Source organism: Panthera pardus, unplaced genomic scaffold, assembly GCF_024362965.1.
Source record: "Panthera pardus isolate Hobbes unplaced genomic scaffold, ASM2436296v1 HiC_scaffold_2, whole genome shotgun sequence".
Classification (NCBI taxonomy): domain Eukaryota; kingdom Metazoa; phylum Chordata; class Mammalia; order Carnivora; family Felidae; genus Panthera; species Panthera pardus.
In genome coordinates, this window is record NW_026526765.1 from 114,255,752 (window position 1) to 114,277,991 (window position 22,240).

At 37.3% G+C, this 22,240-nt stretch overlaps 1 protein-coding gene and 1 pseudogene across 4 annotated transcripts in view; one reads left to right on the forward strand and one right to left on the reverse strand.

Moving 5' to 3' along the window:
• ANKRD55 (ankyrin repeat domain 55) overlaps positions 1-22,240 on the forward strand; it is a 514,150-nt gene that overhangs the window by 300,388 nt on the left and 191,522 nt on the right. Inside the window, exon 1 of one of the 4 annotated variants that reach the window (XM_019414283.2) lies at positions 17,484-17,603. The exons of the other annotated variants lie outside the window; for them this stretch is intronic. The gene's annotated coding sequence lies outside the window, so the exon portion shown is untranslated. Of the gene's footprint in view, positions 1-17,483; positions 17,604-22,240 lie in introns of those variants that run through there. 4 annotated transcript variants of the gene reach the window in all.
• Positions 16,408-17,491, reverse strand: LOC109246344 (heterogeneous nuclear ribonucleoprotein F-like; annotated as a pseudogene).

A 22,240-nucleotide genomic window follows, 5' to 3' on the forward strand; every position in this document is an offset into this window, starting at 1 on the left:
TATATTATTAAAATTAATTTCATCTATGTTTGTTTACTTTTTTAAAAAAATGTGCCTTTGGATCATTTAAAATTACATATGTGCCTCACATATACCTTTTGAATAACACTGCTCTAAAATCAGACCACTTGGTCTGTTGCTAATTGCTTGTCTTTGGGAAACAGTCTCACTTCTTTGTGTCTCAGTTCCCTTTTCCAGAAAATAGGAATATTCATGCACCTCCCTAATATTGTTGTTAGGAATAAATGTGTTCATATACATAAAGTGTTGAAAGCAGTGCCTAGCATGAAATAAGTATTCCCTAAATGTTAGATATATTAGTCTTAACATCACCCCAGGTTCTCTGTGAGAGCAAAACTTGACAGCTTCATTAGGTCTTCTACCCTTGTCTCTAGGGGAACCCCAGTGTAGCCACTTCAGTCAACACAGATGGAATCAATCATTTGCACTCCTGAGATGCCTACAAGATTAATGATTATATGTCTGGGAATGCCTGTCTTTTCATATAGATGCCATATATAGATAGGATTCATACTGTACTTTATGGTAAACTACTTCCTGATCCTTTGATGAAACCAGATTTTGTCCTGCTCTCCCCAACCCAGAGGATGCTGGGAAGAATTTTCAGTACAGTGCCAATTGGGCCACAGATGAATAGCTGTTGTGGAAATATGCCCTTATTTCTGGTTTAAATGATTACTCCCAATGTTTTTGATTTATCAGAATACTAAGGTCTTAAAAAAAAGTCATGAATAATTTTGGAAATAGATATACACATTAAGAAAGAAATTGGAATCCATCTGGAATTTAGGAATATTTAATCTAAATCTTGAGCTTACATATAATAGTTCGTTATGGATTTTTTTTCCCCCTGAACTGAATATAAGACCCTTGCTTTGGGCTACAATGGTGCCTGTTGTTCTCAACTCATTGAAAAACAAGTTCTGATCTTTTCCTTTTAAAGTATTCTGTTTCCAAATGCTTGTCTTGTTTAAAAAAAAAGAAAGAAAGAAAAAAAAAAAAAGCATATCCTGGTGCCACGAATTAGAGGCTACATTTTTTTTTTCCAGTTAATGGCACATTATTTACTTTCTAGATGTGTAAACGAGTAATGAGTCCCTTGAGGGAAAGATAGTATTGAAGAAAAATAAATTCCATGGATGAGATCCACAGAATTTTAAAAAATGATTATAAACTCATGCTTTCAGCTAATAATAGTCAGGGTTTTGTTGAAGGGTAAGAACACTGAATTGAATTACACAACTGAAGAAAGAGAAATACATTTCCATAATTCACTTTGAATTATAGAGGTTTGATTTCTATGCTCTGTTGTTCTGGTTTTAAAAAAAATCTAAATTATAAGGAGAATGATTTTGTAGAGAAGGCAAAGTTCTTTTTTAAGAGATTCATAAAGCCAGGGTTTTGTTTTTCCCTCCCACTCTGGGCATCACAAATTGCTTCTGTGATCCCGTAAAATATCTCCAGAGACTTATTAGCAACAGGCATGGCTAATTAACACAGCCCGGGAATGTGGCGCCTTCCCTGGATTCCTAAACCCTTTAATCCGGAGCAGGACCCACACTTCTTTGCATGTCCCCAAGGCCATTAAATACTTATCAGAGATCCAATTACTTTAGATCCAGGTCAAAAGGCAAAACCAGACAAGGAATACTGAATTGGACACTATTCTTAAAACTTTAAATTTTAGACTGTCTATGACCACTCAGAAAATGGTGTCATTTACACAGAATTCTGAAGGAGACATAAAAAGAAAGACCTGAGGGAAATGAAGACAGACTTGGGGACTGACTTAATTGAGGCACAGGGATGATGAAACGACCTGTTGAAGTCCTATCCAATTCTATACCATGAGTGGTGTAGTGCTATTATCTTTACTGATCCTTTGGTGTCATATAAATTTAACTTCATTGTGCTAGACTCAGACATTTTGTCTCTATAAAGAAATGTAATAATGAGTTAGTACTTATGAGTTCTGGGTCATATAATGTTAAAATGATATGTGACATACAATATTAAACTGAAAATAGAAACTACAGAAGCAGTATTCTTGCTTGGATGGTTTTGAAAATCAGAATGTTGTTATTTCAGTAAAGCGTTTAAAGAAATAATTTGTGATATCTCCACTGCCAAAATAGAGAATTGTACCATTGCTGAATTTTGTAGCTGATGGAACAAGCAACTCCCAGGGACCAACATTATTTTTAGGTGATTGCTAGGGTGAAGTCCCTTATTCTGTACTTGATCATTTATGTCTTATCCAATATAGAGGGCAAATTTATCAAACTTAAGCTGGCACAAAGCTGAGAGGGAGAATAACTATGCCAGATAACAAAATCAAGGTTTGTCTTTTTGAGGGGAAGGGAATTACAAAACTACATTTAGAAAACGTTTAGAAAGCCACCTTCACAAATACCTATTGAGGATAATCTGCTTGGCACTACTGATATGAAAAGGACCTGGGGGCTGTTGTGTTTTGCTTGAGGACAAGTATCCAAGCAAAACACAATGCAGCTGAATTAATGTAAGAATAAAACTCTAGTGAGGTGGCAAGACTCCCACATACTTTGTACTTATTTTCACCACATCTAGAGTGTGGTTTTCCCTTTTTGGCACCAAATTATATGAGACACAAGCTGAGGTATGATCAAGAAGAAGTGACCAGAATGATATTATATAAGGAACAGAAAGAAGCAGGAAAGAAAGTCCTTTTGCATTGGCATGAGAAGTGTCTTCAAATATCCCCAAAAGCATCAAACTATTGAGACAATACTAGGACCTCAAGTGGAGTGCATCCTTTGCATTTCCTTTACTAGCCATGCTTGTCCACCTGGGGATTGTAAACTTCTGAATGGCAGAGGCCTCTTTTTTGACACCCATGAACCTCTTATCTGTTCTCACTGGGCTGCTTTAAAGCCTTCAGAGGCTTTTATCATAGTAAACGTCTTGATACTTATACATCTCACAGTGACTATAATTTTTTTTTAATTTGAAAGTTTTTAAGATAAATAAAGTAAAGGTTCTTATGAAATTATTTGGCCCTGAAAAACTAGTTTTGCTTACAAGTAGAATATTTGGGGCACCTGGGTGGCTTAGTCAGTTGAACCTCTGACTTCAGCTCAGGTCAGTCTGTGAGTTTGAGCCTTCTGTCTCCCTGTCTTTGTGCCCCTCCTCCACTTGCTCGCGCTCTCTCTCTTTCTCTCTTTCCTCTCTCTTTAAAAAATAAACATAAAAAAAAAACCAAAGAGAATATTTGGGAATATTTGGAAAGTGAGAAAAATCTACCCATAAACTGCTTTTGAATGGAATGGTATTTTTAAATGTCTGCAGTTTTAGGTTGATATCATGTTGCTGGTTGACATTTAATTAATTGTGTATTCATTTTGTAATATATATGTATATAAATAATTGCTATATATATTATAATATAAATATACTAAGCCTAGTATTTTTGTAATCCTTTTCAAAAGTAGAGGTCCCAGGGCACAGTAAGCCGGTGACAAGTGGATAAAAGATCACTGCCTGCCACAGTGTCTGTTACATTGTAAGCACTCAGTAAGTATTTGCCAAATCACTTAAAATACACTGGTTTATCAAATAGAAAACAAAATTTCTGGTTCATTTCTCTGCTAAGAGCTTTAGAGAGGGCATTAAAAGGAGAGTGGGAATGGGAGGCAGGGCAGCAGCTGTCCTCAAATTTCTGGTGGATCTGCTCCCCAAGAAAAGATACATCCTAATTTGGTTGTTAATTGCAGGTGGGATTGTCCCCAGTACTGCACCAGGGCCATTTCATGTTAATAGCAGGAAGTGTAGTGCGATCAAACTCTTATTTAGTTCAGGAGTTGAGTCACTGCTCTTCTAAAAAGGGAGGATTCTAAGTATACTGAAAGGGGGAGCTGGTCACTGGATATTGGGAAGGGTGTCTTTTTGCAGGTCTTTTTGAAAAAAGGCAACAGATTAAGCAGGGGATCAAAATATAAGTGAAAGACTTGCCTACCAAGTTAAAAAGCAAAAAAGAACTGAACTAAAATAAAAATAGCTCCAACCCAGAGATCAAGAGGACTATTTTGTCCAAGGAAAGAATAGAAGTAGTCCGCTTACACTCTGCCAAGCCACTAGCTTCAAGTGCATCTTTGTGCGGATAGTCGAGGGTCTGAAAGGCTTTATTATTAAGAAGTTAATGCTTGACAGCGGCCGACTCCACCACAGCAAAATTACCCGCCTTCGAAAGACGGCCTCCTATGAGTCTTGGGTTAATTACTCAAACCTCCAAATTATCCTTCAGGGAACAAAATGAAGCATGAAAAATCAAAAGCAGATCTGTAGCTGAGATTATGAAAAGGGAGTGGGTTCCTTTCCATTTTAAAAAATGTTTATTTCTATTGTAGGAACCACAAGAGGGGAAAGGGAAAAAAAAAAAAAAAAAAAAAACCTGCCCGTGGACCAAGCAGGCAATAAATGGCTGGCAGCTGTACAGCCCAAGGGGAAAACAAAATCTGCTCATATAAATATTCACAAGGCAGTTTTCTTTAAATTTCCAAAACAAGTCACCCCAAATCAAATTGCTTGAGAACAGAGGTGCTGAGATGGAGACACCCCAAGTCTTGTTGCTAAAGAATATTTTCACTAGGCACCATTTTGTAAAATAGCTGATATGCTAAATCAAGCCACCTACAATCTACTGAAGATAAAATAACTACTTAAAATTATTTCCCCCTCATATCTGTTAACTCACCCTACTTCCCATATCAGGAAGTAAATTCATTTTTGAAATAATTTGTTTTTGTTGAGACTCACCACCACTAAAACCTTTCATTTGTTTCTCTGCTTTTTTTTTCCCCATCAGAAATGGCTGTCATATACTCCCAAAACCATCTAAGAGAATCATTTCTCAAACAGAGGTATATCCCTACAGATGTTGTTGAAAGGGGGTGGCTGAGAGAATCTGGGTGATGTACTGAGGAAGTATATAAGGTTTGCCAGATGCTAAAACCAATATTGACCTATAATTTTCTCTAAACAAATTAGGGCCAACAGCTAATTAACTCATTGTATTTTTTTCTTTCTTTCTTAAGATTGTGGTAAAATATACATAACATAAAATTTATCTTCTTAACCATTTTGAAATGTACAGTTCAGTGGCGTTAAGTACATTTGCATTGTTGCCCACCTGTCACCCCCAACCATGTCCAGAACTTTTTTCATCTTCCCACACTAAATCTCCATCCCCACTAAATAATAACTCCCCATTTTCTTTGTCCTTGAGTCCTTGGCAACTATCATTCTACTTCCTGTCTCTATGAATTTGGCTGCTCTATCATAGTCCTTTTTGAATGATGCTCTAATTATTTTTTTTTAATATGAAATTTATTGTCAAATTGGTTTCCATACAACACCCAGTGCTCATCCCAAAAGGTGCCTCCTCAATACCCATCACCCACCCTCCCTCCCACCCCTCATCAGCCCTCAGTTTGTTCTCAGTTTTTAACAGTCTCTTATGCTTTGGCTCTCTCCCACTCTAACCTCTTTTTTTTTCCTTCCCCTCCCCCATGGGTTCCTGTTAAGTTTCTCTAATTCTTAAATCAACGTGAACCTAGAACTCTCTTTAGTCTTTTCCCATTATCTTGTATGGGCATATCCATCGCCTCAGCTCCAGTTTTTAGGTGCAGTTCATTGACACATTTGAAATATTCCTTGCACCTCCCCCCCCCCCCCCCCCCGCCATTGCCTTCTAAATTCTTATATTGGCCCAACTAGAAGGACTTATCTGTCTGCAAGGCTGCGCTGCCTCTAAATGACCCACATAGGAAGTGTGCTGTATGCCAATACAGAAATGGAGCTGTTTTCTCTCAAGTTTGTGGAGCAGCTATTAAACAGTTGTTCTGTCCTGGAAGCCCTGGTTATGTCAAGGTGCAATTTGATATGTGTGGATTAGAAATCCCAGTAGCCTTTTCTTACAGCCTAGGTTTCAGAAGATTCCTCTTGGACCATGCAAAGCTGAGAACTAATAAGAGTGGCTCTACCATGTTCTTTGTCTTGGAAATGGGCTATTGGATGGAGTGCTCTTTGCTAATGGACAGGCAGAGAGCATTTGGAATAGCAGCAGGGATGGAATAAATTTCACTTTTACTCACATTTTGCCATTGATTACTGAAGGTCATCCTGTTCTATGCTAAATTATGACTTGATGAGACAGGATGCCATAGTCCCTATCATAGTCAAGATACAGTAGATGCAAACCAAGAGGTGAAAAGTGAAATATGGACACAATTCTCCTATTCTTTATGGGCTTTCATTACTTTTCACAGAATCTGTTTGAATACCTCTCTAAAGACCCTGTGCTTAATCTCTCCTATCCCTACATTTCTTTTCTTCATTTGTTCTTGATTGACATGAGAAGCCATAACCAGACTTAGCGTGGGGAGGTAAATTGCTTGGAGAGAAACTAAACAGAGAAGGGAGATGGAAAGGAAACAGAACAGTGCATGTTTCTTTTTCTTTTATAAATTTTATAAATAATATTCCAGCCATAAGGGAAGAAGAGGAATCTTAGATAAGTAAAATGAGCCATTATGGAGACAAACCTTGTAGACTAAGAAATAAGATTCATTTAGTTATGTAGAGCCTTGGATTAACCATCATGCATCCATGCTTAATCCCGATTTTGCTTTGAAAGCAATAGCCTAGAGTCTGCAAACCTGGTTTCTAGACTAGGGTTGACCACTAACTCTCTTTATGACCTGGGTCAAGTCAAACATCTTCTTTGAGCCTCAGCTTTCTTATATATGTAATAGAAAAAAATAACATCTGCCTCTCTCTCTGCCTTGAGTTAGTATTATGCTACTTTGCATATAAAAATTTACAACAGTATACTTCCACTTGTTCCTTCCCATTTTTTGTTATTCTTGTCATATATTTAACTTGTACATATTTTATAAACCCCACAATGCATTTTTAAAAAGTTTTTCTTTCTAAGACAGTTGTTTTTCAAGTAAATTAAGAAAAGAGAAAAAACATCATTTATATTTACTCATGTAATCATCATTTCTGGCATTTCCCATTCCTTCCTGTAAATCTGAATTTTCATCTGGTATCATTTCCCTTTGACCTAAAGACCTTCCTTTAGTATTTTTTATAGGGCAGATATGCTATGGCAAATTATCTCAGATTTCATTTATCCAAAAATACCTTCAATTTCACTGTTATGTTTAAATCATATATTCATGGATATAAAAGGCTGGGTTGACAGGTTTTGTTTTATTTTTTCTTTTTAGCACTCTAAAGATATTATTTTATTGTATTCTGAGTTGCATTGTTTGTAATGAGAAGTTAACTGTCATTTACATTTACATCCATGGGGCTAGAGGGAGGAAATGCTTTCTACATGTTCTCTCTCCATGGTTTTCAGAAATTTGACTATAATATGCCTAGGTGTGTTTTTCTATGCATCATCCCATTAGAGATTTGTTGAGTTTCTCAGACTCCATTCTTCCATCTGTGGGTTGATAATTTTTAAAAATTTAAAAATTTTCAGCCATTATTTCTTCCAAAATTTTTTCTGCTCAATTCTTGCAGGGACTCTAATTGCTTGTAGATCTCTTGGTATTATCCCAAAGATAATTGGCATTCTTTTTTTTTTTTCCTTAATTTTTTCCTCTTTCATTTTTATTTTGAGTAATTTCTTTTTTTTAAGTTTTTAAGTTTACTGATCCTTTCTTGAGCAGTTTTCCGTGTAGTGTTAATTTCACCTGGTGATTTTTAACACTCAGAGATTGCAGAATTTTTGGCTCTAGAATTCCACTTGGTTCTTTTTTAGAGTTTTTATTTTTATCCAGTTTTTTCTACTCAATATAATCACATTTTCAGTTAATTATTTAATATATTTATAATAGTTGTTTTAAAGTCCTTGTCTGCTTATTCCAGTAACTGTCATCTGCAAATCTGTTTCTAATGACTGTTTTTCCTACATTTAGTTTTTGTTGTTGTTTCGTTTTGTTTTGTTTTTGCTCTCTTGTATGTAATACAATTTTAATTTTTGGACATTGTATATAAGTGTACTTATGTTCGCTCACTGCTTTAACTGTATCAAATTCACCTGTGTTTAACCCCACCACCCTCATCCCAAATCGCTATTTGATCATATCAGTAGTTGAACTGGGTGAGGATTGGCTGAAGTTTAAGATATGTTTAGCTTGCTTACCTTTGGATTAAACTCTGTCAGGGCTCAAGAATGTGCAGAGTTGTACAGTTTCTCTCTGCTTATCAGTCACTCCCCCAATGCTATTTTTCTCAGCAAACTTCATGGTGGATTATTATGGTATAAGAAGAAGAATTCTTGGTCCATGTGTTCTGTCCCTGTGTGGGGTTCTTTTAGACTACAGTCCTAGCCAGAACACATTGTTTTACAAAGCTGGCCAATTTCCCTCCATCCTGAAAAGTCTCTCCATCCCAGTTTCTGTCTGTACTTAAACCATGTTCCCCTACATGTAGAAGCTGTCACAGCTCTCTACTCACCTATAAAAAGCTTATTTCTCTTGGAGTTAAGTTCATCAAGTCTTCATTATATTCACCCCTCTTCCTCTGCCTTGTAGAAAAATATAATTTTTATTTTGTCTGGGACTTTTTCGTTGTTAGCTAAAGGAGGGACAGTCTTTGGCATCCTTCTATATTGTAACCAGTAGCAGAAGTCTCAAAGAAGTAGATTGTTATTAAAACAGATTTCTCTGGACTGATGTATCACTATGTAACCCAAGTGTCTGAGAGGCACTCATTTGGGAAGACCATCTTCTTTCAGCAGGAAGCTATTATGTCTGTGTACAGATCAGAGTATTATTGCCAGTTTTCTACTGTCTTGTTTGCATCTCTGGCCAAAGTTACTCCTTATATCTTTCCATATTTTTCCATCATCTAGCCATTTTCTGATTTTAAAATCAATATGATTTATGTTTAAATACATAGGTTTTTCTTAACTATAAAAAACCATTGGGAAATATATGGAGCTGTGTTCTCCTATCAGAAACATGTTTATTGCTATAGTGGAAAAACACATTCCATGCCTGCTTCTTAGAGATACTGTACTTTGATCCAGGAGCCATGTTTAGGATATCTTACAAAAACTTTCTAGGCCTCAGTCTCCTAGTTTCTTATAAGAGGGTTTGTATTAAATGATCTTTAAATGTCTTCCAGTCCTAAATTTCAGATATAGGTAGCTCTAGATCCTCTTAAAGGAAGATGATACCCACCTTGACTAGGTATGCATGCCATTGCTCTTTAAGTTGCCAGTTCTGATTCAGCTGGAGTTATGGCTAGAATTGGCCTGATCTGCTTAGACTGGTGAGTTGTCCCATCCTTCTGTTACCTTTTTCCTCCCTCTAGCCCCGTGGATGTAAAATATAGCCTCTAGGTTCTGCCTGTAAAAAGCCTTGCCAGACCAGGGTCTAATCAGGAGGCATCCATTATTCTCTTCTAATTTGAACCTCCTTATACCAGAAAACATCAACCTTAATATTTTAGCATCCCTTAAAGACTTAATAGCATCATTTTTGTACAAATAAGCAGAATAATTTTTTTTAACATTTGGTAGTAACAGTATAGTATCCCTGAGAAGTAGTGCAAAAACTTAGGTGAATTCCTGGGTGGTAGATTCATAAGGGGTTCTTTAGGGAAGTCAGGAAATAAGAGTTCCACTCTTAATATTTCAAGGAACTTGTCACCTTGGCAACTGCTATGCTTTCCCACAGACTTCTCTTTCTCCCATGAATCCTCAGTTTTTCTGGGGCTTGAAACTCTTAATAATCAAATAATAAGAACTCTTCTGAGGTGGTTTTATAACCTTTAGAGTTTAACAAGCTCATATGTGCACCTTATCTCCTACACCGATGACAGCCTTGTGTGATAGGATACTAGAACTGACTATGGATCTGGTCCAAAGTGACATCAGTCATGGAATTCAACCAACTCAACAAAATCAAGGCTCTGATTTATGCTAAAGTGAGTATGAATAACTGAAACAGGCTTTCAATTAAAATTTGACTGTGACTTGATTCCTTGGAGAATGTGAGATTTTTAGAGATATTCTGAATTAAAAAAGTCTTCCAAGGTCAAATATCCTTGGAAGATGATCATCTACTCTTGAAGAAACACAGTGGACACTAGCATATTTATTAATGACTCTTCAATTAAGATAATTATTTGCCATTTTGTTCAGCCTAATTGTTCCCCAAATTATTTGATTATAAACATGTTTTTTTCCTACTTTGGAAGCCCTGGAATCCTCTGAGGTTAAGTTAACCTGACGAACTCTGAGCAGGAAATCTGTGTAAAAGTGAAGACAAGTGTGTTCTTAAAAGGCTCCATCCCACACGCGAAGGTATTTTTCCTTCAAGCACAGGAGTAGACTTGGAATAGCAGAATAGCTCTGTTAGATGGATATATGGCCAAGAGAGGCTGTGGTCCCTAAGCATGCTCCCATCTCTCTCTTCTACAGTTAATCTTGGTAACATAAGCTGGGGGCTGCTTTCTTCTCAGATGTATGAATTGATAGAGCCAAAATAAACCAAATTCCAAATGCAAATGAAAAAGCTCAGGAGTCTACTGTTGCTCTGTGCTTAAAGCTAGTTTTACACTTAATCGCTTCTCTAAGTACCTATTCCTACCTGGGCTTCCCCAGGGAATAGGAAGCCATTTTGTTAACTGTTTCATGCTATAATTCAGGAGATACAATTTATGAGCTGTTCCAGAGGCCAAGAACAGAATCATCCCCAGCAGAAGATGCAGTGCTTTAAGAACAATGAAATCCCTTCCCTGTGGCAAAAGGATAAAACAGACATTAAGAGTCTTAGAATCTATTAACAAAATATACTAAGTGCAAATGTACTGAGGTGATAGCTAATGTTAACATTGATATAAGTTGCCTATTGAAGTTTTAATGTTTGACTGGTTGGATTCTTTCCCATGTCACTCTCTTCACTCTCTCACAGTTAACCTTGACTCTGTTGTTGACCTAACCTGAGCCTTGCATATTTTCTGCTACATCAGGAAAAGGTTAGGAATTTATAAAGCAAACCAAACAAAACTCTGAGATTCGTTACTGTAATGGTTACTTTCCTGTTGGGAATTTTGAATCTAAAACAAAATGAGGAGATCAAGCCTGTATATGGCAGGCAGCTTGTCAGTCTACAACACAGTTTATGCATAAGACACTGAAAGGAAAGATTTGCAGAAATGAGGCCAATTTGTGGTATTCAAGGCCCAATATGCTTCTAACACACACATTTCTGGACACATATTTTGAAATGCATTAAGCATATATTGACAGTGTATTAAGTCACTTAGTACAAGCAATTTAAAGAGACGGGAAATGTATCCATGAACATGGAAATATGGAACATGGAGAATATATCCATAATATTATTAACACTATTCTAAAAAGTACCAGTGGAATTGTTGAATCATTATCTTATACACCTGAAACTAATATAACACTGTATGTTAATTATACCTCAGTTTTAAAAAGTACTAATGATCTTTTTGATCTTCAAAGGAAATTATTTAATGGAAATATCAATGAGAACACATCCCAAGGATTATTGTCAAAGTATAGAACTTATTATATTAACTATCAGAAAGAATCTACTTAATCCCATGAATGCGGAATGGTTATTTTTATTTCAACAGACAGAAGTAGGTAAACTTTGCATCTTTGTAAACCTAGATTGATATTTGAATACCTGGTTTAGCTTAAGTCCTGAGCAAGCTGCTGCAAGATTTTCAGGGTGAAATTCATTGTTACATTAGAGATTTCCATCCCCTTGCTTTGTGCTAGCCATTCTTAATATGTAACATGGCCAAAATGCTACTGAATGATCAAATACTGGGTCTTAAATAAAAATAGTTGAGGTAAACAGTATATTTCTGCTAGAAAGTATTTTTTTCTTTTAGAAAATCACTTGCTTCCATCTAACTGATATTTTTAATTCTACACTTAGACATACATTACCTTGGGTTGAGACATTAAACCCTATTGGACTGGCTGGCTCAATGGGTAGAGCTCTCAACTCTTGATCTCAGGATTTTGAGGTCAAGCCGCAAAGTGAGTGTAGAAATTACTTAAATAAATAAATAAACTTTAAAAAGGGGAGGCACCTGGGTGGTTCAGTCAGTTAAGTGTCTGACTCTTGATTTTGGCTCAAGTCATGATCTCACAACGTATGAGTTCGAGGCCCACATGGGGCTCTGCACAGACAGTGTGGAGCCTGCTTGGGACTGACTCTCTCTCTCTCTCTCTCTCTCTCTCTGTCTCTGTCTCTCCCCTGCTTGTGTTCTCTCTCTCAAAATAAATAAACTTTAAAAAAAGGACATTAAACCTTTTTAAAAAGTAAACAGAAGAGCTATTACAGTATATTAAAACAGACTAATGTATCATAGTCAATTCAGTTACTGAAACTTAGGGAGAATGAATTTGCCAAATCTTTTTCTGAAATTAGACTTTGACAGGAAAGGTAGGTGTACTTCAGAACAGTAAATGCTGAGGAGCTCCCAGCAACAGGAGATGAGACCATCCTAACTCATAGTCTTTTTCCAACAGAGATGACTATAAATACTCGTTTCCTTCCATTTAAAAAGTTGACTCTAAAAAAATCTCTGGGGTTGTGTTTACATTTTTAGAACCCTTATATTCTCAAATCTTCACAAATATCAGCAGTATTCTCACCTAAGAAACTCTTTAGGTTTCCTTAGCATCACTCAGTGCCTAAGGTGTTCTGTCCTGCTTGACACTTTCATTCATTGAACAAACACCTAAGGATGATAAGATACTTCTATAGTCTTCCTGCTTGGTGTGGGAAGACTGGGAAAGACAAACTCATTAGCAGTGTGTCGCTGTCTTTATGGATTCCATATCTAGTCCTCTCTGAAATCATTATATATGACCCTTTAAATATTTTATTTGTTTTGCTTTGAAAATTCATCCTTTTAAATTAATTACATTTTCCTAGGATCCATTGAGCTTTCTTGTTGACCATTAAATCAACAAAAAGCAAATAAATGTGATTCTAAGGAGTGTATTTTGAGATTTTTAAAATTAACTTATTTATTTTTTAATTTACATCCAAGTTAGTTAGCATATAGTGCAACAGTAATTTCAGGAGTAGATTCCTTAATGCCCCTTACCCATTTAGCCCATCCCCCCTCCCAGGAACCCTCTGTTTGTTCTCTCTATATAAAAGTCTTTTATGTTTTGTCCCCCTCCCTGTTTTTATATTGTTTTTGCTTCTCTTCCCTTATGTTCTTCTGTTTTGTATGTTAAATTCCTCATATGAGTTAAGTGATATCATATTTGTCTTTCTCTGACTAATTTCACTTAGCATAATCCCAGCAGATCCATCCACGTAGTTGCAAATGGCAAGATTTCATTCTTCTTGATTGCCGAGTAATACTCCATTGTACATATATACCACTTCTTCTTTATCCATTCATGCATCTATGGACATTTGGGCTCTTTCTATGCTTTGATGTTGTTGATAGCTCTGCTATAAACATTGGGGTGCATGTGCCCCTTCGAAATATCACACCTGTATCCCTGGGATAAATGCTTAGTAGTGCAATTGGTGGGTCATAGGGTAGTTCTATTTTTAATTTTTTGAGGAACATCCATACTGTTTTCCAGAGTGGCTGCACCAGTTTGCATTCCCACCAGCAATGCAAAAGAGATTCTCTTTCTCTGCATCTTCACCAACATCTGTTGTTGCCTGAGTTGTTAATATTAGCCATTCTGACTGGTGTGAGGTGGTATCTCATTATGGTTTTGATTTGTATTTCCCTGATGATGAGTGATGTGGAGCATTTTTTCATGTGTCTGCTAGCATCTGAATGTCTTCTTTGGAGAAGTGTCTATTCATGTCTTTTGCCCATTTCTTCACTGGATTATTTCTTTTTTGGGTATTGAGTTTGATAAGTTCTTTATAGATTTTGGATACTAACCCTTTATCTGATATGTCCTTTGCAAATATCTTCTCCCATTCTGTCAGTTGCCTTTTGTTTGTTTCCTTCGCTGTGCAGAAGCTTTTTATTTTTGTGAGGTCCTAATAGTTCATTTTTGCTTTTGTTTCCCTTGCCTCCGGAGACATGTTGAGTTAAGAAGTTGTTTTGGCCGAGGTCAAAGAGGTTTTTTCCTGCTTTCTCCTTGAGGATTTTGATGGCTTCCTGTCCTACGTTTAGGTCTTTCATCCATTTTCAGTTTATTTTTGTGCATGGTGTAAGAAAGTGATCCAGGTTCATTTTCCTGCATGTCGCTGTCCAGTTTTCCCAGCACCACTTGCTGAAGATACTGTCTTTATTCCTTTGGATATTCTTTCCTGCTTTGTCAAAGATTAGTTGGCCATACATTTGTGGGTCCGTTTCTGGGTTCTCTATTCTGTTCCATTGATCTGAGTGTCTGTTTCTGTGCCAGTACCATACTGTCTTAATGATTTCAGCTTTGTAATACATCTTGAAGTCCAGGATTACGATGCCTCCAACTTTGGTTTTCTTTTTCAAGATTGCATTGGCTATTTGGGGTCTTTTCTGGTTCCATAAAAATTTTAGGATTTTTTTTCTAGCTCTGTGAAGATGTATTTGGAGATTTAATTGATATTTGAGATTAACTTATACAAACTGAATTTCACAATGAGTTGTCCTATGTGTATTGTCTGGGGAAAAGTTTTGGAAAGACCTTGCCCTTTGACTGGACTTAGCCTCCTCTGGGAGGAAGCCACAGCCTTGGATTCTTCATGTGTGATGCCAGCTAGCCTGGATACAGGGAACACCCAGGAGTCCTCTTGCTAAGTTTCCTGGTTTAGAACTCATTTGACAAAGGTAATTCCTGTTTTTGGAAATAATTCACAACCATGCTGTATTTTTTATTTTTGCAAATATAAAAAATAACAAAATTGAGAAGGAAGAATAAATTTGAAGCCTGTTTGATTGATGAGAAAAGTAGAGTTTAGGTAATTTCAGAACCAGATCTACTGGGCCCAGAGCTAAAACAACTTGCCACAGATATAATGGAAACCAACATCAGCAGAACTCAGAACCACACAGTTTCCCTCCCAGGTTTCTGGTTCATGTCCAAGAAAGAGGCCTTTGTCCCTGTAAGTTATAGGCTGATGAATTCCAATAAGAGCAAGACATCTTAAGGCTAAGTAAATCTAATTGGTGAATAGTGAAGTGCCTTAATCATTTTTGAAAAATAGATCTTGTGCTATTGTAATACCCCAAATAACCTGGGATCACCTAGTTAAGGGTGATTCTTAGAGATAGGTCTTAAGGTATTTTAAAAATTGTGTCATGAGTTGGAATTCCTTTATTTTTATTTGTGAAATTAGGTTATATACCTAAATATTACACCCACACATATACATATCTTATTCTTCCTTTCTTTGTGGAGACAAGGTATTTTTTTTTCAGTGTGAAAAAATCTTTATTTTAAGAAAAAAAACTAGTTAACAAAAAACTTTAACAAGTTTCACTTAGCAAAATATACCCAGAAAGAAATCACTGTACAAAGAGAGTTTTAAGTCAAGGCCTCACTAACTCCTAGGGTATTAATAATATGACTCAATTTTCAAAACTAACTTATTTTAAGACCTTAAACTTAACCTAAAAGATTTTAAATGAAAATAAACTAGAAAGAAAAAAAAATGAGAAATGTTCCTCTTTGAATTAGGGATCTGGCACCTTGAGTTTTCAAAAAAAAAAGCACATTTCCCCAATGTGTTCATGGTGATGTGGTGTAAAAAATCCATTTAATGTACTCAAAACTACTTTAACTCAGATAACATTATGCTGAAGTGCAGTACCAAAATGTTAATGGAAAAACACTGAAAACAGTTTTAGTTTACTCCGTATCACATGCTAGAAGAAAAGTTTGCATGAGAAAACACTAAAGAGGTCATTTTTTTTCTTTAATTTACATCCAACTTAGTTAGCATATAGTGCAACAATGATTTCAGGAGTAGATTTCCTTAATGGGTAAGATGTCTGTTACTCATTTAGCCCATCCCCCCTCCCACAACCCCTCCAGTAACCCTCTGTTTGTACTTCATATTTAAGAGTCTCTTACATTTTGTCCCCCTCCCTGTTTTTATATGATTTTTGCTTCCTGAAGAGGTCATTTTTTAATGTAAATTTAACAAACTCATGGTGCAAAATGTGTCCCAGCTTTTCACTGTTTGTTGGCTGCCTGTGAAAATTTAATTGCAATAACTCAAACGCCCCTACAAAACTAGTCCTATCCACCCATGGTGTTCTGGCCTCAATAGCCAGCCGTATAATAGCCACTCACAGACAGGCTCTCAAGGCCAATATAAGTGGACTGGGCCGACACCCTATTTCTTGCATCATCTGGCTGCTCTATGCCCCGTTGCTGGCCCCAGTAGTGGAATTCAGGAAAAGTTCTATGTGTCTGTGTTGCATGTTGGCACAGTCCTTGAACATAGCTGGTGTTCGGGAGTGGCAAACTCAACATTGACTTCTCCAATCACTCTTCCATCAGGACCAATCTCAATATGGACTCTCTTAGGGTTGAGTGGAGAAAAAAAGTTATAAATGTCGTTCTCTACGGCTCTGTATGGCATCCCTCTCATGTGGATTCAGTGCCCAGTGGTACTCTGGACAGTGAACTAGCAGCCTCCATATCTGTGGTCATACATGCCTGAGAGAGTAAGTAACTGAGGTTTCTCCCAAGAGAGAGATTGGTGAAGGAATAGCCATCGCTGAGGCTGCCGTACTCCTCATGTCCCCCATAACCTGCACTGTAAGCACCCTACCCTTTCTTTCTAGGCCCACTTGCTTGACAGTCCAATATACCTCCTGGCTGTCCCAGGGTAGTCATAAAACCCTGACTTCCGTACAGACATGAACTTCAGAGGGAGATCTGAGTATGCCTAACTTCTTCCTGACTGCTTTTGAACACTTCATTATATCTGTGCCCCATTCTCTCCTGCTTCCCTAGGGGCTTCTCAGCCAACTCCTGTGAGGCAAACTGCCCAAAAGCTTCCCCTGTAATCTTGCCCTTGGAGTCCATGAGCAATGTGATCCTATTTGGCACAATTTCCAGCCCTGAGAAGAACTGAAGAATTTCTTTCTTGGTGCATCCAAATGGGAGTCCCTGAAGCCTCACAAAGCTATCACTGGTGGTGTTGGCACTGTTTGGATTGCTGTGTTTCAGCACACAATCTATCTTGGTTCTGTGGGACTTGAAGACCTCAATGTACTGGTGTCCCATGCTTTCCCATGTCTTTTTTAGGGCCATTTTTACATCATCTTCTGATTCAAGTTCAACAAAAGCCTCACCACTCTTCCTGCCTTTTCTAGTGTAGATAAAATGAATGCCTGCATCCCCATCATGAATTGTGCAGTCAGAAAGGAAGTTCTGCACATCCTCAACCAAGCAGCAGCAGGAAGACCATGGAGCGTGACCATCAAGGCCCACCATCATGACACCTGAGAGAAACAGATATCAAGCAAGCTTGGGTGCAGTTTTGCAGCTTAAAGAACAAACGAGGGTGGAAAGTGGAGGGGCATGCCCACAGCTGGAGAGACTCCATGTAGGTAACAGATTGTCCCCTGAGAGGAACAGGATTGATTTATATTTTCATCACAGAAGTATGGTTTACAGACAAAAGACCCCTAATTCTACCTGACACTTAAAAATGCCGAGGGCTCCGGTGAAAGAGCAGGTGCATCTCCTTTTGTTATTATCCTTGGGCTCCTAGTCTCCATGCTCTTGCTCTTCCTCACATCCAGCACCTCAGTTGTCCCTCTGAGTACCTTTTTCTCCAGGAAGACACAGTATAGTCCAAGATATTTTTAATTGTCCTTTGGACTAGAACCATTTGTGGGGGAAGTTTTCTCAGCATAAATAAACTTTTAAACCAGTGTTTTCATGCCATTTTTTTCAACTTCCATCAGATTCTAGTGGAGAACTTGCAACATCCCCTTCCAACATCCTTCATCCTGTCTTCACCGCCTGAATTATTCATCTCACAACTACGTTGAGTACCTAACATTTGCTTCCTAGAAATTTACGCTTTTCTTAATATATAAGGATGACAGACAGTTGTTAGTCTGTCATCAAGATCTAAAATGTATTTTCTTCCAGACCCAATAGTAAACTTACCTGGTGTTTTTTTCAAGATGGCAGTTTGAGGACATGAAAGAGAAAAAAGACTGATCCCTACAACCACTGGACCTGACCCTTTGACTCATCATGGTCCAACGAATGAGTTTTCATGTAAAAAGCGCAACCCTTTTATGCAATGCCTTTAACTGTGGTTTGTCAGTAGAGATTAAATTGTGGAACCACTAGCTGCATCACCAAATTTAGTCAAATCACTTGCAATGGACTTTCTTTCTGATTCAGCAGTACTGAATTTTATTTTGTTTTTCCCAGTTAATCAAAAATGTCTCAACCATGACTAGAAAAGGAGGGGGGGGGGGAATCAACCACTGAACCTTTCCAATATCTAGACAAACCTCATCTTTTCATATTATAAACTATATATACATAGTTTGTAACATATAATAATAAATATATTGTTTGCAAATCTGTAACATACCATTCTCTGTGGCCTGTTTTTCCTGGAAGAAAAAAGTCAGTTTTGGCAGGTCATTTTTTTGTACTTAAAAGTAGCCTTAAGTGGCGCCTGGGTGGCTCGGTCGGTTAAGCATCCGACTTCAGCTTAGGTCATGATCTCATGGTCCATGAGTTCGAGCCCCGCGTCGGGCTCCGTGCTGACCACTCAGCCTGTTTCAGATTCTGTGTCTCCCTCTCTCTGACCCTCCCCTGTTCATGCTCTGTCTCTCTCTGTCTCAAAAATAAATAAACGTTAAAATTAAAAAAAAAAAGTAGCCTTAAGAACAGTAATAAAGTGTTAAATCATGTGTGTGTGTGTGTGTGTGTGTGTGTGTAAGTAGTTGTCTGTATGCATTAACACCTGAGGACTTGGAGGAGGAGATAACGGAAAAGAAAGCATTTGTTTCAGAGGTGGTCAAAAAGGCCCTCTCTGCTTATCCTGTATTGAGGTCTGGTTCCTGGCACTTCCCTCAACTATGACAAATTCTGATGGCTCAGGTTTTGATTCCACTTCAGCACTTTTACATTTCTTGTGTTGCACATCTGTTTTCCCTGCCCATCTTCCTTCTATCTGGTTCTAATTCCTGTGTTGCAGCTTGACAGTCAGTACATCAGGAAGGATAAAAAGAGTTACACTTTTGAAGCTCTGCTAACGAGGCTTCTCAGAAGCTGGTGGTGTGTTCTCTAGATATCACTCATAATACAGGATTGTCTTGCTGTGAATGGACACTTGAAAAGATGAGGTTTGCGTAGAATTAGCCAAAAGTTCATGGAGTTTCTATATGGCTTTTTTTTTTTAGGTAAAATTCATATACATAAAATTCACCATCTGAATTTTAACCATCTGTAAGTGTGTGATGCAGTGGCTTTTAGTACATTCATAATATTGTACAACCATCCCCACTATCTAGTTCCAGAATATTTTCATCACTCCATAAGGAAACTCCAAGGCTCTTAAGCTGTAACTCTCCGTTTCACCTTCCCCCAGCCCCCAGCAGTCTGCTTTCTGTCTCTACAGACTTGCCTATTCTATATATTTCATATAAATGGAGTATAAAATGTGTGGCCTTTTGTCTGGATTCTTTCACTTCCCATAATGTTTTCAAGGTGAAAATATGTTGTAACATTTAGTGGCTCTTCATTCCTTTTCATAGCTGAATAATATTACATTATATGGATATCCTACATTTTATTTATCCATTCCTTAATTGATGGACATTTGGGCTGTTTAGACCTTTTGAGTACTGTGACTGGTGCTGCTGTGAACATTCATGTACAAGTTTCTCTTTGTACATCTGTTTTCATTTCTTTTGTATATATACCTAGAAGTAGAATTGTTGTGTCATATGGTAATTCTATGTTTAACTCTCTGAGGAACCTCCAAACTGTTTTCAACAGCAGCTGCACTGGTTTACATTCCTATAAGCAATGTATGAGGGTTCCATTTTCTCTACATCCTTGCCAGCACTTTGTTAATGTCCAATTTTCTCACTATAGCCATCCTAGTGGATGTAAAGTGGTATTTTTTCTGCTTTTGACTTGCATTTCTTTAGTGATTAACAATGTTAATTTTTTTTCATGTGCTTATTTACCATGTGTTTATCTTCTTTAGAGAAATGTCTATTCAAGTCCTTTTTCCATTTTTAAATGGAGTTTTTGTTCTTCTGTTGTTGAGTTGTAAGAGCTCTTTATATACTCCAGATACTAGACCCTTATCAGATATATGATTTGCAGACCTTTTATCCTTTTCTTTGCGTTGTCTTTTCACTTTCTGGACAGTATCCTTTGATACTTCTGTGTGAGTTTTACCAAGCCGGCCCCATTTGAAATTTGAAAGAGTATCAATCAGTCAGTCAGTCTCTCTCATGCCTTTGCCCCCTTTCACTTTTCTTCACTCACTTCCAGTTTTTTTTTTTTTATTTCTTTTGTACTATACTCTCCAAGGACGAGAAAAAAAATGTTTTCTGATAAATGCATTCACACTGGGGTGTAAATGACTGATAAAGCCTAATGACTTACTCTCCCACCAAAGTTGTCATCATCTCAGCAGTTGAAAAGAAAGCAAAGGAATTCATGAAATGTCAGACATTGATGAGCATAGTGTGCTAGGATCATGAGACACATTTCTGTTGCTTCTGAAATCATAGTGAGTTAATACCTCCAGTTCTACTTAAAATAAGGATTCTAGTCCTAGGTCTGAGGTTTTTACAAGGCCAATAAAGCTCTCTGTGAAACTTTACTAAGCCTGTGGGGCTTCTGTGGGCAGTTCTGTGCCAAGCACATTAGTGATTAAGTCTCAGTGTGTTCTGTTCTTAAATAGTCTGTGGTTCAGATGCTTTTATAAAGTAGATCCTTTCCTTGAGACTTACATATAGGACTCCTAAGATCACCTCTGAGTTCTCATTCTTATATATCTTCAGAGCACCATGAACTCTATTGAACATGGTTGCATTTTCTTATTCCCAAATCATATTGTCTTGGGGTTGAAATGAATCTATTGCCTCTTAGCCTTCTATGCCTGTTTGAGCACCCATTGGGTCTTCTCCATCCTTCTCTGGATGTGATTCTTCATTTTAGCATCACAGAGGCTGTTGACAGCTCTAATAATTATGCTTGAAGACAAAACCTAAATTACCCTAATCAGCCTGCTCTGGGGCTGGCAGGTATGTGGTGCTGTCACAGCGAGTTGGTGATATACAATCTGCCATGAATAGAGCTTTTTTTCAGCTGCTCTGGCAGGGCCACCTGCCGTCTGTGCCCTACTTCCTGCCAGGAAGCTCTGTGACCTTCAGTGACCAATGCCAAGTGATTAGAAAACTGGTAGCATTTGTGCCAGGACCTTGGTCTCTGTGGGTTTTGTTTGCTGCAACAGAAAATCAGGAAGCTCCAGAAAAGAACTGCAGAGAAGTGTTCTTATCCAAAGATGCAGGGTAAGGATTCTGCCTATACGAAGGTAATGAGAAGTATCTTAGGGGGGATGTTTCCTTTCCCAGACCTGTGTGAGTAAGATTTGGCCAACAAATCTCTCAAAATAAGCAAGTACCTTTAAGCTGCCTACCCATTCAGCAATGAGAACAGAGACAGGAGAATCTAATAAGATAAATGTAAAAGCTAAAAACCAGACAAGCTAAACAATGAATAATTGGAAATTGAAATTTTAAAAAATGCCGTTCCAAAAATATAAAAAAATAGGGATAAGTCTGACAAAATATGTGCAAGAGCTGAGCAATAAAAACTAAATAAAAATAAAAACTGAGAGAAATTAAAGAAGACTGAAATATATTGAGAAATATATCATGTTCATGAATCGGATGATTCAGTATTGTAAAGATGTGAATTCTCTGTAAAATGATCTGTGGATTCAAAGCAATCCTAATCAAAATCCCAGTGGACTTCTTTGTCAAAATTAATGAGTTAATTCTAAAATTCATACGAAAGTGCAAAAGACCTGGGATAACAAAAGCAACTTTGAAAAAGAAGAACAAAGTTGGAGCATTAATGCTACCCAATTTCAAAATTTAGAACGCTATGGTATGAAGATATTTTGGTAATGGTTTAAAGATAGAGCAATAGAAGAGGATAGATTCTAGAAATAGACGCACTTATGTA